The sequence below is a fragment of the Molothrus aeneus genome, chromosome 21 (assembly GCF_037042795.1).
Source record: "Molothrus aeneus isolate 106 chromosome 21, BPBGC_Maene_1.0, whole genome shotgun sequence".
Classification (NCBI taxonomy): Eukaryota; Metazoa; Chordata; class Aves; order Passeriformes; family Icteridae; genus Molothrus; species Molothrus aeneus.
Genome location: NC_089666.1, coordinates 1,966,859 through 1,973,397, shown reverse-complemented (window position 1 = coordinate 1,973,397; position 6,539 = coordinate 1,966,859).

Here is a 6,539-nt window from a genome sequence, read left to right as displayed (position 1 = left end):
CTCTGGGATTCAGGGATTTGGGATATCCATGGGATTGGGGTCTCTGGGATTCAAGGATTTGGGATATCCATGGGATTGGGGTCTCTGGGATTCAGGGATTTGGGATATCCATGGGATTGGGGTCTCTGGGAAAGGGGATTTGGGATATCCATGGGATTGGGGTCTCTGGGATTCAGGGATTTGGGATATCCATGGGATTGGGGTCTCTGGGATTCAAGGATTTGGGATATCCATGGGATTGGGGTCTCTGGGATTCAGGGATTTGGGATATCCATGGGATTGGGGTCTCTGGGAAAGGGGATTTGGGATATCCATGGGATTGGGGTCTCTGGGATTCAGGGATTTGGGATATCCATGGGATTGGGGTCTCTGGGATTCAAGGATTTGGGATATCCATGGGATTGGGGTCTCTGGGATTCAGGGAATTTGGGATATCCATGGGATTGGGGTCTCTGGGATTCAGGGATTTGGGATATCCATGGGATTGGGGTCTCTGGGATTCAGGGATTTGGGATATCCATGGGATTGGGGTCTCTGGGAAAGGGGATTTGGGATATCCATGGGATTGGGGTCTCTGGGATTCAGGGATTTGGGATATCCATGGGATTGGGGTCTCTGGGAAAGGGGATTTGGGATATCCATGGGATTGGGGTCTCTGGGACTCAGGGATTTGGGATATCCATGGGATTGGGGTCTCTGGGATTCAGGGATTTGGGATATCCATGGGATTGGGGTCTCTGGGATTCAGGGATTTGGGATATCCATGGGATTGGGGTCTCTGGGATTCAGGGATTTGGGATATCCATGGGATTGGGGTCACTGGGATTCAAGGATTTGGGATATCCATGGGATTGGGGTCTCTGGGATTCAGGGATTTGGGATATCCATGGGATTGGGGTCTCTGGGAAAGGGGATTTGTATGGTCACACCTGGGATAACACCAGATCCACTTCCCAGCGATCCATGGGATTGGGATCTCTGGGATTCAGGGAATTTGGGATATCCATGGGATTGGGGTCTCTGGGATTCAGGGATTTGGGATATCCATGGGATTGGGATCTCCGGGAAAGGGGATTTGGGATATCCATGGGATTGGGGTCACTGGGAAAGGGAATTTGGGATATCCATGGGATTGGGGTCTCTGGGATTCAGGGATTTGGGATATCCACAGGAATGGGATCTCTGGAAAGGGGATTTGGGATATCCATGGGATTGGGGTCTCTGGGAAAGGGGATTTGGGATATCCATGGGATTGGGATCTCTGGGATTCAGGGATTTGGGATATCCACGGCATTGGGATCTCTGGGATTCAGGGATTTTGGATATCCATGGGATTGGGGTCTCTGGGATTCAGGGATTTGGGATATCCATGGGATTGGGGTCTCTGGGATTCAGGGATTTGGGATATCCATGGGATTGGGGTCTCTGGGATTCAGGGATTTGGGATATCCATGGGATTGGGGTCTCTGGGATTCAAGGATTTGGGATATCCATGGGATTGGGGTCTCTGGGATTCAGGGATTTGGGATATCCATGGGATTGGGGTCTCTGGGAAAGGGGATTTGGGATATCCATGGGATTGGGGTCTCTGGGATTCAGGGATTTGGGATATCCATGGGATTGGGGTCTCTGGGATTCAAGGATTTGGGATATCCATGGGATTGGGGTCTCTGGGATTCAGGGAATTTGGGATATCCATGGGATTGGGGTCTCTGGGATTCAGGGATTTGGGATATCCATGGGATTGGGGTCTCTGGGATTCAGGGATTTGGGATATCCATGGGATTGGGGTCTCTGGGAAAGGGGATTTGGGATATCCATGGGATTGGGGTCTCTGGGATTCAGGGATTTGGGATATCCATGGGATTGGGGTCTCTGGGAAAGGGGATTTGGGATATCCATGGGATTGGGGTCTCTGGGACTCAGGGATTTGGGATATCCATGGGATTGGGGTCTCTGGGATTCAGGGATTTGGGATATCCATGGGATTGGGGTCTCTGGGATTCAGGGATTTGGGATATCCATGGGATTGGGGTCTCTGGGATTCAGGGATTTGGGATATCCATGGGATTGGGGTCACTGGGATTCAAGGATTTGGGATATCCATGGGATTGGGGTCTCTGGGATTCAGGGATTTGGGATATCCATGGGATTGGGGTCTCTGGGAAAGGGGATTTGTATGGTCACACCTGGGATAACACCAGATCCACTTCCCAGCGATCCATGGGATTGGGATCTCTGGGATTCAGGGAATTTGGGATATCCATGGGATTGGGGTCTCTGGGATTCAGGGATTTGGGATATCCATGGGATTGGGATCTCCGGGAAAGGGGATTTGGGATATCCATGGGATTGGGGTCACTGGGAAAGGGAATTTGGGATATCCATGGGATTGGGGTCTCTGGGATTCAGGGATTTGGGATATCCACGGGAATGGGATCTCTGGAAAGGGGATTTGGGATATCCATGGGATTGGGGTCTCTGGGAAAGGGGATTTGGGATATCCATGGGATTGGGATCTCTGGGATTCAGGGATTTGGGATATCCACGGCATTGGGATCTCTGGGATTCAGGGATTTTGGATATCCATGGGATTGGGGTCTCTGGGATTCAGGGATTTGCATCCCAGGGATGGGAATCTTTGGGAAAGGGGGATTTTTTTCTGCGCGGAAATCTTGGAAAGAGGCAAACCTTGGGAGCAGCCTGGGAATGAGGGCTTGGATCAGGAGCAGGATCCATGGGATTCAGGGATGGGATCCATGGGATCCATGGGATTCAGGGATGGGATCTGTGGGATTCAGGGATGGGATCCATGGGATTCAGGGATGGGATCTGTGGGATCCATGGGATTCAGGGATGGGATCCATGGGATCCATGGGATCCATGGGATCCATGGGATTCAGGGATGGGATCCGTGGGATCCGTGGGATTCAGGGATGGGATCCATGGGATTCAGGGATGGGATCCATGGGATCCATGGGATTCAGGGATGGGATCCATGGGATTCAGGGATGGGATCCGTGGGATTCAGGGATGGGATCCATGGGATCCGTGGGATTCAGGGATGGGATCCATGGGATTCAGGGATGGGATCCGTGGGATTCAGGGATGGGATCCATGGGATCCGTGGGATTCAGAGATGGGATCCGTGGGATCCGTGGGATTCAGGGATGGGATCCATGGGATCCATGGGATTCAGGGATGGGATCCATGGGATTCAGGGATGGGATCCGTGGGATTCAGGGATGGGATCCATGGGATCCGTGGGATTCAGGGATGGGATCCATGGGATTCAGGGATGGGATCCGTGGGATTCAGGGATGGGATCCATGGGATCCGTGGGATTCAGAGATGGGATCCGTGGGATCCGTGGGATTCAGGGATGGGATCCATGGGATCCGTGGGATTCAGGGATGGGATCCACGCCAGGCCCTTCCCTGGCTCCTTTTCCAGCCAGGCTGCAGCTCCAGAGGTTTCCCAAGAACTGCAGAGGCTCCAGGTGACACAAATGGGATTTTCCTGGGATTTAGTTTGGGATGGGATGGATCCAAGGCCTGGCTGGGAATTGACCGGGAATTGCCTGGGAATTTGTAGGGTTTTGCTGGGAATTTGCTGGGAATTTCACAGGAAGGATTCACAAGGGCTGAGCTGGAATTCTGGATCCACTCAACTTCCGAAAAACCCCTTGGGAAAGGGGCTCCGGGGATTTCCAGGGAATGATGGAGGAAAAGGGAGCTCCAGGGCCAAATTCCAGGTGTTCAATGTCCCAAAATCCTCTGGAAAAGTTGGGATATTCCTTGGGAAAGGTGGGAACGATGCAATGGAAGCCCCACAATTCCATGGATTTCTGCCCAAATCCCGGTGTTTAGTTAATAAACATTCCAAAATCCTTCGGAAAAGTTGGGATATTCCTCGGGAAAGTTGCTCCGAAACGTTCCAGGAATGATGGCAGGAAAGGGCATCCCTGGAGCAGCTCCAGCCCCACAATTCCATGGATTTCTATCCAAATCCAGGTGTTCAACTCCAAAATAATGCCAAAACCCTTTGGAAAAGCTGAGATGTTCCTTGGGAAAGGTGGGAATGATCCAGAATTCCATGGATTCCTGTCCAAATCCCGGTGTTTAACTCGAGAATATTCCCAAAATCCCTGGGAAAACTGGGATATTCCTTTAGAAAGGTGGGAATGATTCTGGTAAATTCCATGGATTTCTGTCCAAATCCCAGTGTTTAATTAGAGAATAATCCCAAAATCCCTGGAAAAACTGGGATATTCCTGGGAAGGGTGGGAATGATGCCAGAATTCCATGGATTCCTGTCCAAATCCCAGTGTTTAACTCGAGAATATTCCCAAGATCCCTGGAAAAACTGGGATGCTGATGGGAAAGGTGGGAATGATGCCAGAATTCCATGGATTCCTGTGAACATCACGGTGTTTAACTCGAGAATATTCCCAAAACCCTTGGAAAAACTGGGATGCTCATGGGAAAGGTGGGAATGATGCCAGAATTCCATGGATTTCTGTCCAAATCCCGGTGGTTAATTAGAGAATATTCCCAAAATCCCTGGGAAAGCTGGGATATTCCTTTAGAAAGGTGGGAATGATTCTGGTAAATTCCATGGATTCCTGTCCAAATCCCAGTGTTCAAATCGAGAATATTCCCAAAATCCCTGGAAAAACTGGGATGCTCATGGGAAAGGTGGGAATGATGCCATTAAAGCCCCACAATTCCATGGATTTCTGTCCAAATCCCGGTGTTTAACTCGAGGATATTCCCAAATCCCTGGAAAAACTGGGATGCTCATGGGAAAGGTGGGAATGATGCCAGAATTCCATGGATTTCTGTGAAAATCCCGGTGTTTAACTGAAGAATATTCCCAAAATCCCTGGAAAAACTGGGATGCTGATGGGAAAGGTGGGAATGATGCCAGAATTCCATGGATTTCTGTCCAAATCCCAGTGTTTAACTCGAGAATATTCCCAAAACCCTTGGAAAAACTGGGATATTCCTTTAGAAAGGTGGGAATGATTCTGGTAAATTCCATGGATTCCTGTCCAAATCCTGGTGTTCAATTCAAAACCACTCCCAAAATCCTTTGGAAAAGTTGGGATATTCCTTGGGAAGGGTGGGAATGATGCCAGAATTCCATGGATTTCTGTGAAAATCCCGGTGTTTAACTTGAGAATATTCCCAAAATCCCTGGAAAAACTGGGATATTCCTGGGAAAGGTGGGAATGATTCTGGTAAATTCCATGGATTTCTGTCCAAATCCCGGTGTTCAAATCGAGAATATTCCCAAAACCCTTGGAAAAACTGGGATATTCCTGGGAAAGGTGGGAATGATGCCAGAATTCCATGGATTTCTGTCCAAATCCCAGTGTTTAACTGAAGAATAATCCCAAAACTCCTGGAAAAACTGGGATATTCCTGGGAAAGGGATGCAGCAGGGGCAGCCTCCCGTGCCGGATTCCCGGGAAAATCCCGGTATTTCTGGGAATGGAGACCATTCCCTGCCTCATTAGCATGGGTAATTAATAGTCATGATTAGTGTTAATAAATGTGCAAGGGAAAGTTCTGGATGGGCTGGAAGGATTAATTAAAATGGGTATTTAAATGAGGAAATTTGAATATTGACATATTTAAATAGAAATAAGTATAGAAGTAGAAAGTTCAAAAGAAATGTAAAGCTGTAAACATGAATTTTAAAATAGAAATGGAAACGTGAATATTAAACAGGAATAGAAATGGAAATACAAATATAAATATGAAAGTTAATGTAAATAAAAGTGTGAATATAAATAAGAAAGCAGAAATAGAAATATAAACCAGAAGTATAACAAAAATATAGAATAATAGATAAACATGAACACAACAATAAGTAGAATCTTTAAGATAAATGTAAAGTTGTAAATATAAATTTTAAAATAAATATAAATATGAGTGTTGATATGAATATAAGCTTAAATTAAAAATAAAAATAGAAAGATAAGTTTGAATATAAACACAAATACAAATGTAAATATAACCGTGATTGTAAATAGGAACATAATCTATAAATATAAATAATAATCTTATTATGTGAGTATAAACATAAAATACAAAGATGAATTTGAATATTAACAGGAATACAAGTACAAATGTAAATATAACAGTAAGTATAAATAGGAATATAAAATATAAATAGAGAATATAAAATACAAACGTAAATATAAATATAGGATATAAACATATACAGGTAAGTATAAATATCAAAATACAAAGCTAAACTTGAATTTGAACACGAACACAAATACAAATATAACCACCAACAAAATACAAATATAAATATAACAGTATAAGTAGGAAATCTAAAATATAAATTAAATATAAATTATAAATATAAATTATAAATATAAATTATAAATATAAATTATAAATATAAATTATAAATATAAATTATAAATATAAATTATAAATATAAAATGTATACATATAAACATTGAAATCAATGAACGCATATAAACAGAGTGCACCTATTAATATGAATATAACGGGAAGCAC